The following is a 24,436-nucleotide window of genomic DNA, read 5'->3' on the forward strand; positions in this document are numbered from 1 at the left end:
GGAAAAAGAGAAAAGGGAAAGGGAAAAGAGAGGACAATTTATAAAGAGAGGGAAAAATAAGGGAAATAGAGAAATGTTTTCTCTATTTTCTATAATAATTTCATAATAAAATAAAATAAACTATAGAACACATTTCCTTAGCCAGTGTTTCGGCAGGTCACTGTTGATATTCTTGCGGAAAACAAACTTTAGCAAGCACTGTAGTTTTCAAAAGTATTTTTAAAGTTGTATTTACATTTGTGGCATAAATATATATATCCTTGCGACATATTTCTGCTTCTGCATTTATTTGAATGGCAATGCTCTATTAACTATGCCATGCTATATTAGACTGTATACACTATAATTATAGCCATTGCACTATTTTTTCATAGCACACCTGTACACCAACTGACTCGAACGGAATAACCCATTTCACACTATTGATATACTTATTATTGTATTGTAAAGTGTAGGAAAAATAAGGCTTCAGCATACACCTTCACAAAGGTTTTTTATCTATAAAAATATTAAAGTTCAAAGTTCAAAAAGTCCAACATGTTGCCATGTTAGGAAATTGTCTTTGATTGAAGGCAATCTGTTCCCCCTAATTGTGTGTATGTGGTGCTTGTGTAAGAAGTATGTTGTGTGTGTGTGTATATTGCCTTGGGTATGAAGGATTTTGTAGAGGGATTTTTTGGCCAGAGGCACTCTGTATCTACTGCCTGACGGAAGCAGCTCAACACGGCCGTGGAGTGGGTGGGAGGGATCCAGGAGAATGGAATTGGTCTTCCTTTCCACTGCCTGAGTGTGCAAGTCTGAAAGCTGTTTTTGTGGGATGCTGGTTATCTTGCTTGCCTGCTTAATTATCCTAGCCACTTTTCCCTTGCATCTGCTTGTTAGGAAGCTGTACCAAGATGTTATGTTAAAGGAGATGACAGATTTGATCTGATAAACCGTGAATAAAATGTCCTTTCTGACATCTGCATGCTGGGTGAAGGACAGGCGGTGGTCAATCTGGATGCCAAGGTACTTAAAATGTTAACCTGTTCAACCACTTGCCCCGCCGGTCTTAAAGGTGTGGAGAGTGGATGTGGGGTTTCTTGCTGATATTTGGTTGCAGTGAGCTCTCCTTGAACCACAGGGCCATGGTGCTGACATACTGCCTGTAAGTGGACAGGGTGTGCTCGTCTGTCAGGTTGGCCACCAACGCCATGTCATCAGCATATTTAACTAGGTTTAGTTCATTGATCATGCAGGTGATCTCATTTGTGTATATAGAAAAGATAATTGGTGACAAGACAGATCCCTGTGGGACTCCTGTATTTAAAATGGTGTTGGTAGATGTTAGACCATGCACTCTCACATGCTGGGGTCTGTTCATTAAGAACTCCTTAATCCAGAGTGTCAGTGTTGGGTTGACTTGTAGCTGCTGAAGGCGATGTAGAAGTGTGTTGATATTTACTGTATTGAAGGCTGATGAAAAATCCATGAATAGAATCCTGACAAAGGAGTGTTGTGAGTTAAGGTGCCTGTCAGTGTCCAGGAGAGCTAGACTGGCATCCTCCACACCCCGTCTTGGTTTGTAGGAGAACTGCAACAGATCCAGACTTCCTCCAACCATGGTGGTGAGTTCCTCTGCAACAACTCTCACATACATTTAGGGGATAGAGGATAGAGGTGAGTGCCATAGGTTGGAAATCGTTCAGGGCTTTGGGTCTTTTTAGGAACAGGAATGATGGTAGTCTCCTTCCATGCCTTGGGAACAAAGCTGTCATCCAGAAAAAGCCAAAAGAGTTGTGTCATCACACCACCTAGCTGGGTTGCACACTCCTTCAATATCCATCCCTTCAGTCCGTCTGGTCCGGGAGCTTTTGTAGACTGGAGACGGGTAAAGACTGAAACAACCCTCTTCTCCTCTACACAGATGGATTCAGAGGGGTAGTTGTATGTGACCCCATCCTCCACAGAATCAGTGCTGTTGAATCTGGCATAGAAGGTGTTTAGTTCTTCAGCAAAGGCAACAGGGTCTGGGCATTGCATCTTGGCAGCATTCTGAGTTCTGCCCATCATGGTGTTCAGACTCTTCCAGGCATCCCTCACATCTCCACTGGTGAACTTCTCCTCCATTTTGTCCTTGCATTTGATCTTGGCAAACTTGGTCTTCTGCTTCAGCTCCCTTGTGAGGTCTTTGACATGTTGTTTGTCTCCTTGAATAAAAGCATATTTTTTTTCTAATTGAGACAGTATTTGTGTTCTCTGGTTACCCACGGCTTGTTGTTGGCATAGTGTTTGGATCTGTTTGGTTGGAATAACACTATCAGCACAAAATGAGAGGTAGGAGCATTTGGATTCATTCAGCATGTTTAGGGAACATGCTTTGAAGAATATTTCCAAGTCCGTAATCTCAAAACTCCCTCTCAGCCTTTCTAAAGAATCATTATTCCAGACCTGGATGGTTTTGGTCTGGATTTTGTGTGTTTTTTAAGTATTTTTGTCTATACTTAGGCAGTAGTAAAATGAAATTATGATCTGACGACCCAAGGACAGGGCGGGGCTTTGATACATATGCACCAGGAATGTTTCCTAGACATAAATCCAGCGTCCTGTCCAAACGTTTTGTAGATGTCACATATTGCTCCTGTGGGAGAAGTGCGATGACGTCACAACTGTTGAAATCTCCAAGCAAAAACACAGGATGGTCAGATGCCCTGGAGACGGCATTGATGTCGCATTCTATAATGCGCTCTGCTGCTAGCGCGACATAAACAAGAATTGCAGTCAGTTGTTGAAATTCAAGGGGAAGATAGTGGGGACGAAACGACACCGTCAGGATTTCATAGTGGCGGGAGCAGTGCATCTCACTAACGGTGAAATCGTTTACTTCCTCGTCTCCTAATCCTGTTCCTAATCCCTCCTCTCTATCCTCTTTTCCTCCGTATTCCCTTCTTTATCAGCGTTTTTGGTATGAAATCCAGTTGTTCTAGTGATAACTAAACTTTTTGGCAAGCGTGTTGAAACTTCAGAAGGTCCACTCTGTTGTAAGTGCGTCTCGTGGATTTGGATACGCGGTGACCCCAGTAGAGAATAAACCTCCATAACTTGTTACAGAATGGCTTTTAAATTCTAACAACGCAGATTTGACAGTGTCCATAATGTTAATCCATAGCAGTGTTCATAAGCCTATTGTCACAGTTTAAACTGGTCAAAACTGTGAAAAAGTAAATAAAATATGTTATAAAGTATAAATTATATATTCATCTAATTTTGCTTGCATATTCATTTGTAGTTTTGGTGGTTATTTTTTTATGTCTTGTTAATCCACAAAAGTTGCAAGGCAGAAAATAAAGACTGTTGAGTGTTTCTACATCTAAAATGTCAACAATTTAGATGTAGCATCTAAAATATTATCAATTTAATATATACTCATCCAACACCAGCCCCGTCCTCAACTAGTGGTAACTGGCCAGTAGCTCCACCTTCTTCCTCCCTCCACCACCACCCCTTCACCAGTATTGCCTGTAAAGCCTTCTCTTCTGCTTTAGCACAACCCACACCTGTCGCTCCTAAGCCAACTGGTGTTGAGCACAGATATCATATGAGAGCAAATTAGGGGAGGCCAAGACAAAAAGGAGGGCCACTGCTCCAGTCAAAGCAGCACAACCGGCAGTGAGTCCCAGAATGGCAATTTCCCTTAACATATTTTCCATAACATATTTGCATGACCAGCATTGGATTAGTTTCTACAAAGATGGCATTGGCAGAATTTGAACCGGTGCTGTTGGAAGACGTTGGATTGATTCCAAATTCATTACCTCTCTCTCATCATAAGACCTTTGTAAAATGAAAAAAGGGAATATCGGTCGATCAAGATGGATTAGCCTTTGGCAATTACGTAGGCTTGTTAATTGGGTGGTCTAGTCAAAAATCTCAGCAGACAAGTCAGTGGGAAGGATTTGAGCCTCTGCTGTTCCCAGTGTGTTTCGGGACTAATGCCGTAACCACTGCTCTATAACAGTTTCATATTTTTCCCAAGTGACATGCAGCAATCAAAGAACGTCTTAAGTACCCAGTAAAACAAGTTTTAACATTTTCATGGAGGATGGTACAATTTAAACCAAAAGACAGTTTACTATTCCTTTAAAATTGTATGCCGTGAGCAGGATTCACACCTGCACCATCGTCCCCAACTGAACCCTACTCTAAGACAAATAGCAGAAAAAAACCAACTAAAACAGAAAAGGTGCAGCGCTAGGGAAAACCGGCTTCAATCTCCCTCCCTCTTAATCGCTCCTTTCGGGCGATTAAGAGGTTGTACTCAGAATCCTGGGAGGACTGGTACTATGGCAAGCCGAGTGCGCCACAATTCGCCAACTTCGACCAACTTTACGCCGTATTGAACGCCGTTCGACAAACTCTACGCTGCATTGAACGCCATTCAGCACGCTTTCTGAAAGCACATCAGCGTGCGTTCCAGTACGCGTTCAGAAAAGTTCAGAACGCGTGCCAATTATATGCTAATTAGCCCCCCCCCCGAATTTCTCAGCCAATAGCTTTGAACTTTTTTCACCCAATCATATGCATGGCTAAACACAGACAACATCAGTCGAGTCCAGAGATCTTCTTTCGCAAATCTTTCCTGTTGCAAAGTTTGCTCAAACTTACCTACTCTACAGGCCAACTTGTTTATGGTGATAGTTTAGTGCAGGGGTCGGCAACCCTAGGCACGCGTGCCACCACTGGCACGGGGCAACATAATCATTGGCACACTTAAAAAATAATAAAATCATAATCATTACTAAGGGCGTAGGAACCGGGGGGGACGGAGGGGACGTGTCCCCTCCAATATCGGAGACAGGCGCATTTGTCCCACCTAAAAATTATACCGGATCTGTCAGGTTTCCAATATGTGTCCCCCCCAATGTTAAACTCATTCCTACGCCCCTGATCATTACTACCAATTTTCTTTGCACTTTATTCTGTTTGGGGCATTTCCTCCCAGTGCAAATATGTTTAAATTAGTTACAGAAAGCAGTGTTCTGAAATTGGATCAATTAATAGTTTTTATGTTGTGAGTAATAGAGAAGAAATTCTTTAAAATATTGTTGCAAGTGGCCTGTATGCATCGCCTTCACATGGTTTTGCAAAGCTGTACATCGTAAAGATATTGATGTGGATGGTTCCAACATTCTCATATTTTCTTGTTTTTTACATTTCTCACAGTGCAAATATGTTTTTGAATGAGTTTCTGAAAATGGTGTTTTAAGATGGGACAGATGTAATTATAATTTGTAAGCCCATGTTGCAAATATAACAACCAAAAAAATATTTTAAATGTTGCTGCATGATTGTGGACTATATGGAAATAGTACAATTCCATGTCTTCTGGAAATGTTTTTGGTCGCTGTGTCGTAATTTAGCTTAATTTTGATTATATTGTTGCTTAAGGCACACTCATTAACGAGAAAATGTCAAACTGGCACAGCATGTTGAAAAGGTTGCTGACCCCTGGTTTAGTGTATAGTGTGTCTATATATATGTATAGTAGTATAATAATATGATAGATTGAAAGGGTACCTTTCATTTTGAGTTTTGTTTAGCTGCAAAAACCAACCTATCCATCGGTTTTAAAGTCTAAAGTTGTTAAGATGTTCTAAATTAAAGGGCGTTAATGTGGAGGTGGTGAACACTACAAGTAAATAGTCTTTGATTATACACTATCTAAGTTACTTGACCGAACATTTTGTGTATGGTAAGTGGCAACTATGATCATAACAGAATGAAAAAGCAGACATTTATTTATAGCATACGTTTATTTCTGCATTACATGAGTCAGCTTGGTCTGTTCTGAGTACAATAAAAACAATAAAAGAGCGTAGAAGTTGGATTCCAATAATAAACAATAGGTAAAGCTTTGGAGGTCTGTCTGCTCTTCTGTTGGTTGGAATCCCTGAAGGATTATATTTTTCAATTGTGGAGATTGATATATTGTATTGCTGTCCATTGAAATTACAGCAAGTTACAGTACAGGCCCACATTAATAATTTATAATTTTAAATTCCATTAGAAGTAACAAAGTATGACTAAATTATTAACATGCAGTTGCAGGTTTTAGCCTGTAGATGGTAGTATAAGACGAGGAATAATTCACTTTATCAGTTGGAATGAGATAGATAGAAATATATATACATAATAGAAAAAATAAATAATAGTGTGTACTTTATTAATCCTCTTGGGGAAATTCTTTCTCTTCATTTAACCTATCTGGGAGTACTACTAATAATACTACTAGACCCGGAGCAGCATGCAGCCACAAAGTGGGGTGCCATGGGGGGTATTCCAGGTGCCTTGTTCAGGGGAACCTCATCGTGTCTTAGGTGTGATTCAAACCCACAAGCCTCTGGTAATTGGTCCAGCCCCTTAACCGCTAGATGCCCCATTAAACAAAACACCCTAATGTCAGAACCACCTGCCTATAGGTAGAACTGACATAGGGAAGACCACACTGATAAAGTTTAAAACAATAACAATTTATTAAATTAACTATCTACAAAAGCATATTGAAATGTTATGTCAAAAGACGGTGAAGGGGAAGGTAAGAAAAAGGCTGCAGCCAGCCCTGTGTATCGACAGGCCGGAGCAGCAAGAGAGCAGCATGCTCAGTAAGAGGTTTTAATTCAATTTTATTTGTATAAATTGAATCACCATTACCGTCTCAAAGGGCTTAACAGACCAAATATTTATGACATCCCCTGTCAAAGGGCAAGACATTTTTTAATTAGCAAGGAATAAATCTTGAGAAGAAACGTAGAGTGGGAGATCCCTGCTTCCAGGGATGGTCAGGAGTGCAATGGGTGCCATAATTGACATATATACAGTACATACATAAAGACAAAACATTAAATTGGTGATGGGGTGCTGGCCGGTTAACCATGAGGAAAGTCCAGGCATTCAGTCGCAGTCACAGCAACACGCTAAAAAAGACAGAATAGTGAATTAGAAGGGAAAAAGTACATAGCAGAAATGTAAACTGCTACTAATTTGATAACTGCATTAACAAAAGAACGAAAAAACATGCATCTGTCTTCACATCGCATCAGTATGGTTTTCTCACCTCTATGTTTCAAACGAAAGGCTGTAGAGGTGCGTTTTAAGCTTTTATTTTAATAGCTCGACAGAGTCAGCTTCCCTGATCACCGGTGGCAGACTATTCCATAGGAACGGGGCTCGATAGGCGGACGCTCTCTGTCCAGCCGATTTATTTTTATTCTTTGGTAGCGAAAGAAGGCCGAAGGGGCTGTAAAGGGCTATAAGGAATGATGAGGTCCTTCAGGTAGGATGAAGCTAATCCATGCAAGGCTTTATAGGTTAGCATTCAAATAGCTTTGTGCAGTATTGAAATGCTCCCCCAGAGTTCTCCTATATATTATTTACAGGCCACCCACATACTCTGCAAACTTTTTCAATGACTTCACAGAATTATTGCCTAGCATCTCCACAGACTTTGACTGTCTAGTTATAACTGGTGACTTCAATTTTCATACTGATGATTTGAATGACAAGTGTGCAAAAAACTTTTTACCATTTTGGACACATTTGAACTGTCTCAACATGTGTAAGAGGCTACTCATTGTAAGGGGCACACTCTAGACCTGGTTATCACAACGGGCCTCCATGCCTACAATTTAGGGTAACATTTTTCTCTAATATCATTAAAACCAATACTAATAATGCAAAACCCCTGTTTGCAACTGTTGACAGACTGACCAACCCCCCAACACAAATTCCACCTGATCTCCACTCCACGCAGAAATGCAATGAGTTTGCAGCTTTTTATACTGATAAAATTGAAGGCATCAGACGCGCCATCAATATATCAACTTCAAACAAAAATGTTGGACTACCACCCTATTCAGGCAAAAGTAACGTGGCAAGGATGGCATGCTTTAATGTTATAGACTCTAAAACTCTTGTGGAAACTGTGACACAACTAAAGCCATCCACCTGTTCCCTTGGTACTTTACCTACCAACCTCTTTACGATTGTTTTTGACTGCCTAGCAATAGACATATTGCAGATAGTTAACAACTCTCTCCAGTAAGGCAATTTCCTAAAAGCCTTGAAAACTGCAGTTATTAAACCCCATTTTCAAAAGTGGAGCCTAGATGCCTCTATTATTAACAACTACAGACCAATATCAAATCTACCCTTCAAGTAAAATCATTGAGAAAGTTGTCCTCCAGCAACTTAATCACTTCCCGGCATCAACTGGTTGCTATGACACCTTCCAATAAGGATTTCGACCCCTGCACAGCACTGAGACCGCCCTTATTAAAGTTGTAAACGACATATGTCTTAACACAGACTGGCAAAACCTCAATAGTAATGCTACTAGACCTCAGCGCTGCATTCGACACTGTAGACCAGAGATGGAAATTAACTTTTTTGCCCACCAGCCACTGTGGCAGGTAGATCTAAAAATCTACCAGCCACTCATCTTTTTTACCAGCCACTTTTTATACACTATATATATTTTTAATATATGCATACATTTTAAACAATATAATAGTAACAATAGATAAGAAAAGTGCTTTTCATACACGTCATTTATCCAGTAGGTGCTACCAAGGAACTGAGTTGAAAATGAACAAGAAACAATGACTTAATAAGTGCAAGACACATTGAAAAACGTCAGAATACATTAAACTATATATATATATATAGGAACTTGTTAGCGTATCTGTTTGTGTACGTTCGCTATGCAGCCATGCTATTGCGTATTCACAGACTGGCTTTTGTCAAAGGAATACCCGGTCAATGATGGATTTAATATATGGACACAAATGACTAAACATAGGATCTTTGTATGGATTTATATGCACGTTACGGGATGAATTGATAAGCTCCTGTAAGGACTACGATGGCACAGATGACAGCTGATTTGGAACGGAAAAACAGCAAAGTAAGGAACTCTGACTTTTTTACTGTTCAATTATTAATGTTGTTTTTGAACGAGTATTGGAATACTCGCTCGGAATATCCAACGAGTATTCTAAGCCTGTGAAATGGTATTCGGGACAGCCCTACATCTTAGCACACACACTTGACATCTGTTTTGACCAGACTGACAGAAAGCAGCTGTTTGCCAAACAAGTGAGCAGAGCTCTAAGGTTACCCAACATGCTTGTTTTTCGACAGCAACAAACTATTGCATTAGGCCTAATAGAAAATAAAAAATTAACTTACGTGCAGTGCCATTCGAAGTCTTGAAATGGCCTTCTTTTTGGCAATTGCGTGTGCATTTCGAAATAGTAGAGCCATCAAGCTGGGCTGTTTTGAGGCTAACGAGCGGCCTCATCGCTGTCGTGGTGTCGGCCGCTGATTTTCCCTTGGCAATTTTCAAAACGTGAAGGTGACTTATTGAGGACTCGTGGTCCTTCACAGCTTCCAATTTTAGGTTTTGTGTCCCACTCACAAAACTATTGGACCTGTGGCCATCCGAAGCATGTTTACGACAGAGAGCACAGAACATTGTCTGGCTCGTCCCGTCAAACACCAGCCGGTCACGGTGTTGCCCACTGTCCGATGTTCGCCATCTCTCATTAAAACAACGCTTCTTTTTGGGGATGACAGCCGTACTATCATCCGCCACCTGTACCTGGCCTACACTCTCCTCAGCTGTTCTCTTTCCTCCGGTGAGGAAACGCAACATTGCTTTCTCGTGTAGTTCTTTCTTTATATGTCAATAATTAGCCTAGCATACTATACCGAATGTTGATACCGGCATATTATCTCTATGGTTACCGGTATATTATCCCGGATGTTGACAGTCGCATTTCAGCAAAAGAGGCGTAGAAGAAGAAGGGGGCCGGATGTTGACAGTAATGGTTGTGGAACTGTGCAGCGCCATATGACGAATGTATTAAATATGCAAATTTGATCGTACCTGACTGGAAAGTATTTCACGACACAGTGGCGGGTGAAGTGACACAATTCACCCGCCACCATACAAATCCACCCGCAAAGGGCGTGTGGCGGGTGTTAATTTCCATCCCTGCTGTAGACCATACAATACTTTTGGACAGGTTAGAAAACTGGGTGGGGCTTTCAGGCACAGTCTTAAATTGGTTCAGGTTCTACCTACAAAATAGGAACTACTTTGTTTCCATTGGCGACTTTGTATCAGAATCAACTAACGTGACATGTGGAGTCCCACAAGGTTCGATCTTAGGACCCTCTTTATTCAACATCTACATGCTCCCACTAGGGCAAATCATGCAAAATAACAATATTGACCATCATTGCTATGCTGATGACACGCAAATCTATGTATCACTATCACCAAATGACTATCGGCCCATAGATCTGCTGTGCCAGTGCATTGAGCAAGTGAATGACTGGATGTGCCGAAATTTCCTTCAACTAAATGAGGACAAAACAGAGATAATTGTATTTGGTGCTGAAACAGAAAGTAACACCTTCACTCTCTGTCCCTGAAAACCCCAATCAAAGCCAGAAATATAGGGGTTATCATGGATTCAGATTTACATTTTGACAGTCACATCAAATCAGTTACAAAGAGAGTCCTAGAATCTGGGTTGGAGTCCCAGAGAAAGGACCAAGTTCCTTTAGGTCGGGTTGGAGTCCCAGAGAAAGGACCAAGTTCCTTTAGGTCGGGTTGGAGTCCCAGAGAAAGGACCAAGTTCCTTTGGGTCGGGTTGGAGTCCCAGAGAAAGGACCAAGTTCCTTTGGGTCGGGTTGGAGTCCCAGAGAAAGGTCCAAGTTCCTTTAGGTCAGGTTGGAGTCCCAGAGAAAGGACCAAGTTCCTTTAGGTCGGGTTGGAGTCCCAGAGAAAGGACTAAGTTTCTTTAGGTCGGGTTGGAGTCCCAGAGAAAGGCCTGAGTTCTGTCTGGGTTAGAGTTCCAACGTCAGTCTGGGTTGGAGTCCCAGAATAAGGCCTTTGGTTCGTGGTTAGAGTCCCGACATGTGTCTGGGTTAGAGTCCTAGAATCTGGTTTAGAGTCCTAGAATAGAGTTCTTGAATAGAATTCGAGTCCTAGAATAGAAAGGACCAAGAGAAAGAGAAAGGACCAAGTTCCTTTAGGTTGGGTTGGAGTCCCGACGTGGGTAGCAGAGAGACTTTTGATCTGGTCTTAAATACATTGCACTTTCTATTTTACTAATTTCTTTGCATATGTTTTCTTTTACTTATCTATTATTTTATTTTATTGTATGACAATGTTTATATGTGAAGCACTTTGTGTCTGCCTTGTGTATGAAAAGTGCTATATAAATAAAGTTGCCTTGCTATACGAATACCTAATAATTGAGCGTCAATAGTTTCGGAGGAAGTTCACAACACTGTAGTCGTCCAGTCAGCAGCGGCATAGCATGGCAACCAGAAGGTGTTGAATGGCACCTGTCACTAACCAGTCTGGGTACTGTCCGTCAACCCAGAGATTTCTCAGGATCTGATTGTCTCTGTTACACCACTGGTTAGGAGCGTTGGCGTCTGTTTTTGAATCTTGTGAGGACTTGCTAGGAACTGTTAGGCAGTCCATTCAGTGACAGGGACGACCGCTGTGAGCAGGATTTGAACCTACGCGGTTAATACCCATTGGATTTAAAATCCAACCCCTTAACCACTCGGCCATCACAGCTCAGTTGTCAATTTCCCAAATGGTAATTTATTCAAACAGAGTCCCAAGGGACCTGGGATAGATTAAAGTGGCCTTTGTTACACAGTGAAACATCTGTTTCCAGCACTTCATATTTGTTGGTCAAATTTACAAGACGTAAGCAAATATGATACATATTTTCCATAACTGGATAAGTTTCTAATAAGATGCCCCTGGTACAATTTGAACCGGCCCGGATCGAAACCGTTGGATTTTGGATCAAAAGTCATTACCCCTTTCTCATCATAAGACCTTTGTAAATTAAACAAAGGGAATATCTGTCGGTCAAGATGGATTGGCCTTTAACAATTACAAGGGCTTTTCGAATGGTTGATCTAGTCAAAATTCTCAGCAGAAAAGTATATGTGAAGGATTTGAGCTTTCGCTATTCCCAGTGAGTTTTCGAGTCAAATGCATTAAACACTGCTTCATAACATTTTCATATTTTTGGTGTAAAACCGGATTATATTGGCAAAAGATAATTAAATGAAATGAAGCAATCAAAGAAGGTCCTCAATACCCAGTTTAACAAGTGTTTTTACAATCTTCATAGATGTAACGGGTACAAATAGACTACGCCTTTAAGACGCATGACGGACCCGGAAAGGGAAAGAGGCGGGAATAAGAACGAGCGGGAAAGGGGAGCGGAAGGTCGTGAAGGACCCCGGCGGTGTGCAATGCGAAGTAAGGCGGTTGCAAGCTGTTTTTTTCGTTTTGTTTTATTAGTTTATTAGTTAGTCTAAGTTACGTCTAGTACGGTTTGACGTCAACTCGGTCGCTGAGAGTAGTGCGGCGGTTTTGAGCGTTTCGTTGCGGAGTGAGTCTGGACGTCAGTGGAAGGTGAAAGAGGCTCTCCATGTGATTAGTAAGAGGAAGGACGCTGGCCCACGTGGCTGGGGACGTGTCCGGAAGAGTGTGCCCTGCCAGCCATCGTACATCCCGAAGTGGATCCCTGCTGCGGTATCTGTAACCCCTGCACCACACCTAACCATTTACACTGACACTGAAGACACACACACACCGCAGACCGAACAGAACTGTGACTCACACACACACACACACACACACACACACACACACACACACACACACACACACACACACACACACACACACACACACACACACACACAGAGGAAGGGACATTGCACCGCTGTGCATTCCGTGCCTATACCCCACACAACCACCCATTGAACTGAATTGTACAGTAGCGCTGGTTTACATGAATAACTGTTCAGGACTGAAGAAAATGTGTTTTTCTTGTCTGAGTGTTATAAGTGTTATTAATGTAATAATATAGATATAGTTGCATTGTGATTGTGATTCGAACGTTAAATGCACATTTGGTGATTTGGCATGGACATGTGTTTTATGTTTTCCCGGTTTAAATGTTACTGTTGATTGGAACAAATGTGTGCATACTGTGTTGAATGTTGGCAAGTGTCTTTTGAGCTATTTCTCTGAAATATAAGCTGTGTTTCATGTTGAGTAAACATCAGAGGTAAATTACAGACATTTTCTATTTTATTTATTTTGTATTGGGCTACTTATCTGGGGGTAGGGGCGCTTCACCTGTTTAGCCGAATACTAGTAAAGAAGGGGGGTGGTGTCAGGTCGCAAACCCTGCACACACTTTAGGCGGTCCCTCAGGACTAGGGTTGTCACAAGAACCGATACTTCGGTACCAATTCGATGCCGACACGAAAAAAATCTGGAGCAATTCTAGACTCAAACAAGCCAACATGCAAACAGTGCCTCAGAAGTTTTCAAACGAAAGGAGGAAACACGTCAAACCTGGCCAAACACCTCAAGACAGGCACCCCGACTTGTTTAGAGAATTCAAGGTGAGTGAGTTTCCGTTCACTATCACTGTTGTGTCACGTTATACGTTAACCCGAATATGCCTATGTTCCGTACCGTCATTTGGGCATGAGAGTCAGCTTGCGCGCAGCCGCGCAGGCTTCTACTCGCTCGCTCAGTCGCTCCCTCATGTAGATGTTTAATGCAACGATACGGTCTGCCTCATTATACGTAAGGTGGCATGATGAGATAGTGTCCGACAGTCTCTTCCCTTATGTTATTTAAACTAAAAGTTGTTCTTTTTTCTTTACAGTGTGAGCCAGACCAGGAGAAGCAGGAAGAAAGTCACACACTCAGCTCTCTGATTTTGCAAGAAAGTATCTGTGCATTGCTGCATCAAGTTGTGCTTCTGAGAGTTTTCAGTACTTCTGGCTTGATTGCCAGTCCAAGACGGTCAAGACTGACCCAAGAAAACATTGACATGTTGGTGTTCCTTTCAAAAAACCTGGAACTGACAAAGAAGTTCAAAAATCCTTAAGTTATGCCTGTTGGAACCTGGTATTAGAGGTTTTAGTTAGGTGAGATCAGACAATCAATAATTGTTATTTATGACTATATTTATAAGCACAGTATTGTTTGTTTTTATACTGGATGGCTATAGGCCACTGCTGTTCTTTTTTGAATGTATAGTTACCTGTTGGCAGCTGGTACTGCAATTTTTAAATTCTGTGCAAAAAGATGTTGAAGGACAGTGGTGTTAAATACTTGACATTTTGAAGCAGTTTTCAATAAATGAGTGAATTTAAAAGTACATGGGTCCTGTTGTTTAAAAAAAAAAATTGTGGTATCGATTAGTATCTGATTCGAATTAGTATCGAAAATCGTGGAAATTCACAGGTATTGGTATCGACTACTGAAATTCTGGTATCGTGACAACCCTACTCAGGACATCCTGAATCCTACATTACCCTGTCTAGTAGGCTACCGTTGATCTAAACGGCTAAACAGCGCACAACGTGTTCACTCACCTGGACATTGAAGCCATAGGCATTGGGTGTGGGGGACCTAGATCCTGTCCAACTCAGTCCTCTCCAGACTAAGAACTGTGTTACCCCTACAAGGCGGCGGCAATAATTCCGACTGTCACATAGAGGATGGTCAAAATTAAAAGAATAAAGCCATAACTTTCAATTTCTTCTTTAAGATATTCAAACTACGACAGGGCCGGCTCCAATTCTACCAGGGGCATCGTATTAGAAACGTATCCAGTTATGGAAAGTACCGCGCAGGTTTGAATGGATTCAAACCTGCGCGGGGAAACCCCATTGGATTTCGAGTCCAACGCCTTAACCTCTCGGCCATCACAGCACCATTTGTCAAACAATGGGAATTTTTAATTTCTTTGACCAAATTTTCATTGATTTAGAGTTGACAGGTGTGAGTTAGATTTGAACATTTTCATCGATACCACGATTGCATTTTGAGTACGTCTTCTAACCCACTTAGCTCCTCATGTCAAAATACAGAAAACTCACGTGGAATATTAACATACAACGCTGTGAGCAGGATTTGAACCTGCGCGGGTAATACCCATTGGATTTCAAATCCAACGCCTTAACCACTCGGCCATCACAGCTCATTTGACAACTTCCCAAATGGCAATTTTTCCAAACATAGTCCCAAGGGACCTGGGATAGATTAAAGTGGCCCTTGTTACACAGTGAAACATCTGTTTCCAGCACTTCATGTTTTTTGGTCAAATTTACAAGACGTAAGCAAATATGATACATACTTTCCATAACTGGATACGTTTCTAATACGATGCCCCTGGTAGAATTTGAACCGGCCCGGATCGAAACCGTGTGATTTTGGATCTAAAGTCATTACCCCTCTCTCATCATAAGACCTTTGTAAATTAAACAAAGGGAATATCTGTCGGTCAAGATGGATTGGCCTTTAACAATTACTAGGGCTTGTCGAATGGTTGATCTAGTCAAAAATCTCATCAGAAAAGTATATGTGAAAGATTTGAGCTTTCGCTATTCCCAGTGAGTTTTCGAGTCTGATGCATTAAACAATGCGTCATAACATTTCCTTATTTTTGGTGTAAAAGCGGATTATATTGGCAAAAGATTATTAAATGAAATGCAGCAATCAAAGAAGGTCCTCAATACCCAGTATAACAAGTGTTTTTACAATCTTCATAGAGGATGGTCAAAATTGAAAGAATTACGCCATAACTACCAATTTCTTCTTTGAGATAATCAAATGAGAACAGAATGATTCCATTGAAATGTTCCGCTGTGAGCAGGATTCGAAGCTGCGCGGGAAAACCCCATTGGATTTCGAGTCCAACGCCTTAACCTCTCAGCCACAGCACCATTGGTTAAAAAACAATCGGAATTTTTGGAAAACCATACCAGATTACAAGCGTTGAATATAGAAGTTCCTAAACCACAATTAAACATCAGTTCTAACATCTTCATAGAGGTATATCAAATTGAAAGCAGAAATTCCTTATTATCCTTTCTTTGACCAAATTTTGATTGATTTAGAGTTGACAGGTGTGAGTAAGATTTGAACATTTTCATCGATACCACGATTGCATTTTGAGTACGTCTTCTAACCCACTTAGCTCCTCATGTCAAGATACTGAAAACTCACGTGGAATATTAACATACAACGCTGTGAGCAGGATTTGAACCTGAGCGGGTAATACCCATTGAATTTCAAATCCAACGCCTTAACCACTCGGCCATCACAGCTCATTTGACAACTTCCCAAATGGCAATTTTTCCAAACAGAGTCCCAAGGGACCTGGGATAGATTAAAGTGGCCCTTGTTACACAGTGAAACATCTGTTTCCAGCACTTCATGTTTTTTGGTCAAATTTACAAGACGTAAGCAAATATGATACATACTTTCCATAACTGGATACGTTTCTAATACGATGCCCCTGGTAGAATTTGAACCGGCCCGGATCGAAACCGTGTGATTTTGGATCTAAAGTCATTACCCCTCTCTCATCATAAGACCTTTGTAAATTAAACAAAGGGAATATCTGTCGGTCAAGATGGATTGGCCTTTAACAATTACTAGGGCTTGTCGAATGGTTGATCTAGTCAAAAATCTCAGCAGAAAAGTATATGTGAAAGATTTGAGCTTTCGCTATTCCCAGTGAGTTTTCGAGTCTAATGCATTAAACAATGCATCATAACATTTTCTTATTTTTGGTGTAAAAGCGTATTATATTGGCAAAAGATTATTAAATGAAATGCAGCAATCAAAGAAGGTCCTCAATACCCAGTATAACAAGTGTTTTTACAATCTTCATAGAGGATGGTCAAAATTAAAAGAATTAAGCCATAACTACCAATTTCTTCTTTGAGATAATCAAATGAGGACAGAATGATTCCATTGAAATGTTCCGCTGTGAGCAGGATTCGAACCTGCGCGGGGAAACCCCATTGGATTTCGAGTCCAACGCCTTAACCTCTCGGCCATCACAGCACCATTTTTTAAAAAATAATGGGAATTTTTGGAAAACGATTACAAGCGTTGAATATAGAAGTTCCTAAACCACAATTAAACATCAGTTCTAACATCTTCATAGAGGTATATCAAATTGAAAGCAGAAATTCCTTATTATCCTTTCTTTGACCAAATTTTGATTGATTTAGAGTTGACAGGTGTGAGTAAGATTTGAACATTTTCATCGATACCACGATTGCATTTTGAGTACGTCTTCTAACCCACTTAGCTCCTCATGTCAAGATACTGAAAACTCACGTGGAATATTAACATACAACGCTGTGAGCAGGATTTGAACCTGCGCGGGTAGTACCCATTGGATTTCAAATCCAACGCCTTAACCACTCGGCCATCACAGCTCATTTGATAATTTCCCAAATGGCAATTTTTCCAAACATAGTCCCAAGGGACCTGGGATAGATTAAAGTGGCCCTTGTTACACAGTGAAACATCTGTTTCCAGCACTTCATGTTTTTTGGTCAAATTTACAAGACGTAAGCAAATATGATACATACTTTCCATAACTGGATACGTTTCTAATACGATGCCCCTGGTAGAATTTGAACCGGCCCGGATCGAAACCGTGTGATTTTGGATCTAAAGTCATTACCCCTCTCTCATCATAAGACCTTTGTAAATTAAACAAAGGGAATATCTGTCGGTCAAGATGGATTGGCCTTTAACAATTACTAGGGCTTGTCGAATGGTTGATCTAGTCAAAAATCTCAGCAGAAAAGTATATGTGAAAGATTTGAGCTTTCGCTATTCCCAGTGAGTTTTCGAGTCTAATGCATTAAACAATGCGTCATAACATTTTCTTTTTTTTGGTGTAAAAGCGGATTATATTGGCAAAAGATTATTAAATGAAATGCAGCAATCAAAGAAGGTCCTCAATACCCAGTATAACAAGTGTTTTAACAATCTTCATAGAGGATGGTCAAAATTAAAAGAATTAAGCCACAACTACCAATTTCTTCTTTGAGATAATCAAATGAGGACAGAATGATTCCATTGAAATGTTCCGCTGTGAGCAGGATTCGAACCTGCGCGGGGAAACCCCATTGGATTTCGAGTCCAACGCCTTAACCTCTCGGCCATCACAGCACCATTGGTTAAAAAACAATGGGAATTTTTGGAAAACCATCCCAGATTACAAGCGTTGAATATAGAAGTTCCTAAACCACAATTAAACATCAGTTCTAACATCTTCATAGAGGTATATCAAATTGAAAGCAGAAATTCCTTATCATCCTTTCTTTCTTGGACCAAATTAAAAGAGTACATTTTGATTGATTTAGAGTTGACAGGTGTGAGTAAGATTTGAAAATTTTCGTCAATGCCACCATTGGATTTCGAGTACATCATCTATCCCACTTAGCTCCTCACGTCAAGATACTGAAAACTCACGTGGAATATTAACATACAACGCTGTGAGCAGGATTTGAACCTGCGCGGGTAATACCCATTGGATTTCAAATCCAACGCCTTAACCACTCGGCCATCACAGCTCATGTGACAACTTCCCAAATGGCAATTTTTCCAAACAGAGTCCCAACGGACCTGGGATAGATTAAAGTGGCCCTTGTTACACAGTGAAACATCTGTTTCCAGCACTTCATGTTTTTTGGTCAAATTTACAAGACGTAAGCAAATATGATACATACTTTCCATAACTGGATACGTTTCTAATACGATGCCCCTGGTAGAATTTGAACCGGCCCGGATCGAAACCGTGTGATTTTGGATCTAAAGTCATTACCCCTCTCTCATCATAAGACCTTTGTAAATTAAACAAAGGGAATATCTGTCGGTCAAGATGGATTGGCCTTTAACAATTACTAGGGCTTGTCGAATGGTTGATCTAGTCAAAAATCTCATCAGAAAAGTATATGTGAAAGATTTGAGCTTTCGCTATTCCCAGTGAGTTTTCGAGTCTAATGCATTAAACAATGCATCATAACATTTTCTTATTTTTGGTGTAAAAGCGGATTATATTGGCAAAAGATTATTAAATGAAATGCAGCAATCAAAGAAGGTCCTCAATACCCAGTATAACAAGTGTTTTTACAATCTTCATAGAGGATGGTCAAAATTAAAAGAATTAAGCCATAACTACCAATTTCTTCTTTGAGATAATCATGGGATTCGAACCTGCGAGCAGGATTCGAACCTGCGCGGGGAAACCCCATTGGATTTCGAGTCCAACGCCTTAACCTCTCGGCCATCACAGCACCATTTGTTAAAAAACAATGGGAATTTTTGGAAAACCATCCCAGATTACAAGCGTTGAATATAGAAGTTCCTAAACCACAATTAAACATCAGTTCTAACATCTTCATAGAGGTATATCAAATTGAAAGCAGAAATTCCTTATTATCCTTTCTTTGACCAAATTTTGATTGATTTAGAGTTGACAGGTGTGAGTAAGATTTGAACATTTTCATCGATACCACGATTGCATTTTGAGTACGTCTTCTAACCCACTTAGCTCCTCATGTCAAGATACTGAAAACTCATGTGGAATATTAACATACAGCGCTGTGAGCAGGATTTGAACCTGCGCGGGTAATACCCATTGGATTTCAAATCCAACGCCTTAACCACTCGGCCATCACAGCTCATTTGACAGCTTCCCAAATGGCAATTTTTCCAAACATAGTCCCAAGGGACCTGGGATAGATTAAAGTGGCCCTTGTTACACAGTGAAACATCTGTTTCCAGCACTTCATGTTTTTTGGTCAAATTTACAAGACGTAAGCAAATATGATACATACTTTCCATAACTGGATACGTTTCTAATACGATGCCCCTGGTAGAATTTGAACCGGCCCGGATCGAAACCGTGTGATTTTGGATCTAAAGTCATTACCCCTCTCTCATCATAAGACCTTTGTAAATTAAACAAAGGGAATATCTGTCGGTCAAGATGGATTGGCCTTTAACAATTACTAGGGCTTGTCGAATGGTTGATCTAGTCAAAAATCTCAGCAGAAAAGTATATGTGAAAGATTTGAGCTTTCGCTATTCCCAGTGAGTTTTCGAGTCTAATGCATTAAACAATGCGTCATAACATTTTCTTTTTTTTGGTGTAAAAGCGGATTATATTAGCAAAAGATTATTAAATGAAATGCAGCAATCAAAGAAGGTCCTCAATACCCAGTATAACAAGTGTTTTAACAATCTTCATAGAGGATGGTCAAAATTAAAAGAATTAAGCCACAACTACCAATTTCTTCTTTGAGATAATCAAATGAGGACAGAATGATTCCATTGAAATGTTCCGCTGTGAGCAGGATTCGAACCTGCGCGGGGAAACCCCATTGGATTTCGAGTCCAACGCCTTAACCTCTCGGCCATCACAGCACCATTGGTTAAAAAACAATGGGAATTTTTGGAAAACCATCCCAGATTACAAGCGTTGAATATAGAAGTTCCTAAACCACAATTAAACATCAGTTCTAACATCTTCATAGAGGTATATCAAATTGAAAGCAGAAATTCCTTATCATCCTTTCTTTCTTGGACCAAATTAAAAGAGTACATTTTGATTGATTTAGAGTTGACAGGTGTGAGTAAGATTTGAAAATTTTCGTCAATGCCACCATTGGATTTCGAGTACATCATCTATCCCACTTAGCTCCTCACGTCAAGATACTGAAAACTCACGTGGAATATTAACATACAACGCTGTGAGCAGGATTTGAACCTGCGCGGGTAATACCCATTGGATTTCAAATCCAACGCCTTAACCACTCGGCCATCACAGCTCATGTGACAACTTCCCAAATGGCAATTTTTCCAAACAGAGTCCCAACGGACCTGGGATAGATTAAAGTGGCCCTTGTTACACAGTGAAACATCTGTTTCCAGCACTTCATGTTTTTTGGTCAAATTTACAAGACGTAAGCAAATATGATACATACTTTCCATAACTGGATACGTTTCTAATACGATGCCCCTGGTAGAATTTGAACCGGCCCGGATCGAAACCGTGTGATTTTGGATCTAAAGTCATTACCCCTCTCTCATCATAAGACCTTTGTAAATTAAACAAAGGGAATATCTGTCGGTCAAGATGGATTGGCCTTTAACAATTACTAGGGCTTGTCGAATGGTTGATCTAGTCAAAAATCTCATCAGAAAAGTATATGTGAAAGATTTGAGCTTTCGCTATTCCCAGTGAGTTTTCGAGTCTAATGCATTAAACAATGCATCATAACATTTTCTTATTTTTGGTGTAAAAGCGGATTATATTGGCAAAAGATTATTAAATGAAATGCAGCAATCAAAGAAGGTCCTCAATACCCAGTATAACAAGTGTTTTTACAATCTTCATAGAGGATGGTCAAAATTAAAAGAATTAAGCCATAACTACCAATTTCTTCTTTGAGATAATCATGGGATTCGAACCTGCGAGCAGGATTCGAACCTGCGCGGGGAAACCCCATTGGATTTCGAGTCCAACGCCTTAACCTCTCGGCCATCACAGCACCATTTGTTAAAAAACAATGGGAATTTTTGGAAAACCATCCCAGATTACAAGCGTTGAATATAGAAGTTCCTAAACCACAATTAAACATCAGTTCTAACATCTTCATAGAGGTATATCAAATTGAAAGCAGAAATTCCTTATTATCCTTTCTTTGACCAAATTTTGATTGATTTAGAGTTGACAGGTGTGAGTAAGATTTGAACATTTTCGTCAATGCCACCATTGTATTTCGAGTACATCATCTATCCCACTTAGCTCCTCACGTCAAGATACTGAAAACTCACGTGGAATATTAACATACAACGCTGTGAGCAGGATTTGAACCTGCGCGGGTAATACCCATTGGATTTCAAATCCAACGCCTTAACCACTCGGCCATCACAGCTCATGTGACAACTTCCCAAATGGCAATTTTTCCAAACAGAGTCCCAAGGGACCTGGGATAGATTAAAGTGGCCCTTGTTACACAGTGAAACATCTGTTTCCAGCACTTCATGTTTTTTGGTCAAATTTACAAGACGTAAGCAAATATGATACATACTTTCCATAACTGGATACGTTTCTAATACGATGCCCCTGGTAGAATTTGAACCGGCCCGGATCGAAACCGTGTGATTTTGGATCTAAAGTCATTACCCCTCTCTCATCATAAGACCTTTGTAAATTAAACAAAGGGAATATCCGTCGGTCAAGATGGATTGGCCTTTAACAATTACTAGGCCTTGTCGAATGGTTGATCTAGTCAAAAATCTCAGCAGAAAAGTATATGTGAAAGATTTGAGCTTCGCTATTCCCAGTGAGTTTTCGAGTCTAATGCATTAAACAATGCGTCATAACATTTTCTTATTTTTGGTGTAAAAGCGGATTATATTGGCAAAAGATTATTAAATGAAATGCAGCAATCAAAGAAGGTCCTCTATACCCAGTATAACAAGTGTTTTTACAATCTTCATAGAGGATGGTCAAATTTAAAGGATTAAGCCATAACTACCCATTTCTTCTTTGAGATAATCAAATGAGGCCAGAATGATTCCATTGAAATGTTCCGCTGTGAGCAGGATTCGAACCTGCGCGGGGAAACCCCATTGGATTTCGAGTCCAACGCCTTAACCTCTCGGCCATCACAGCACCATTGGTTAAAAAACAATGGGAATTTTTGGAAAACCATCCCAGATTACAAGCGTTGAATATAGAAGTTCCTAAACCACAATTAAACATCAGTTCTAACATCTTCATAGAGGTATATCAAATTGAAAGCAGAAATTCCTTATCATCCTTTCTTTGACCAAATTTTGATTGATTTAGAGTTGACAGGTGTGAGTAAGATTTGAACATTTTCATCGATACCACGATTGCATTTTGAGTACGTCTTCTAACCCACTTAGCTCCTCATGTCAAGATACTGAAAACTCATGTGGAATATTAACATACAGCGCTGTGAGCAGGATTTGAACCTGCGCGGGTAATACCCATTGGATTTCAAATCCAACGCCTTAACCACTCGGCCATCACAGCTCATTTGACAGCTTCCCAAATGGCAATTTTTCCAAACATAGTCCCAAGGGACCTGGGATAGATTAAAGTGGCCCTTGTTACACAGTGAAACATCTGTTTCCAGCACTTCATGTTTTTTGGTCAAATTTACAAGACGTAAGCAAATATGATACATACTTTCCATAACTGGATACGTTTCTAATACGATGCCCCTGGTAGAATTTGAACCGGCCCGGATCGAAACCGTGTGATTTTGGATCTAAAGTCATTACCCCTCTCTCATCATAAGACCTTTGTAAATTAAACAAAGGGAATATCTGTCGGTCAAGATGGATTGGCCTTTAACAATTACTAGGGCTTGTCGAATGGTTGATCTAGTCAAAAATCTCAGCAGAAAAGTATATGTGAAAGATTTGAGCTTTCGCTATTCCCAGTGAGTTTTCGAGTCTAATGCATTAAACAATGCGTCATAACATTTTCTTTTTTTTGGTGTAAAAGCGGATTATATTAGCAAAAGATTATTAAATGAAATGCAGCAATCAAAGAAGGTCCTCAATACCCAGTATAACAAGTGTTTTAACAATCTTCATAGAGGATGGTCAAAATTAAAAGAATTAAGCCACAACTACCAATTTCTTCTTTGAGATAATCAAATGAGGACAGAATGATTCCATTGAAATGTTCCGCTGTGAGCAGGATTCGAACCTGCGCGGGGAAACCCCATTGGATTTCGAGTCCAACGCCTTAACCTCTCGGCCATCACAGCACCATTGGTTAAAAAACAATGGGAATTTTTGGAAAACCATCCCAGATTACAAGCGTTGAATATAGAAGTTCCTAAACCACAATTAAACATCAGTTCTAACATCTTCATAGAGGTATATCAAATTGAAAGCAGAAATTCCTTATCATCCTTTCTTTCTTGGACCAAATTAAGAGTACATTTTGATTGATTTAGAGTTGACAGGTGTGAGTAAGATTTGAAAATTTTCGTCAATGCCACCATTGGATTTCGAGTACATCATCTATCCCACTTAGCTCCTCACGTCAAGATACTGAAAACTCACGTGGAATATTAACATACAACGCTGTGAGCAGGATTTGAACCTGCGCAGGTAATACCCATTGGATTTCAAATCCAACGCCTTAACCACTCGGCCATCACAGCTCATGTGACAACTTCCCAAATGGCAATTTTTCCAAACAGAGTCCCAACGGACCTGGGATAGATTAAAGTGGCCCTTGTTACACAGTGAAACATCTGTTTCCAGCACTTCATGTTTTTTGGTCAAATTTACAAGACGTAAGCAAATATGATACATACTTTCCATAACTGGATACGTTTCTAATACGATGCCCCTGGTAGAATTTGAACCGGCCCGGATCGAAACCGTGTGATTTTGGATCTAAAGTCATTACCCCTCTCTCATCATAAGACCTTTGTAAATTAAACAAAGGGAATA

Source organism: Pollachius pollachius (genome assembly GCF_949987615.1).
Source record: "Pollachius pollachius genome assembly, chromosome: 8".
NCBI classification, from domain to species: Eukaryota; Metazoa; Chordata; class Actinopteri; order Gadiformes; family Gadidae; genus Pollachius; species Pollachius pollachius.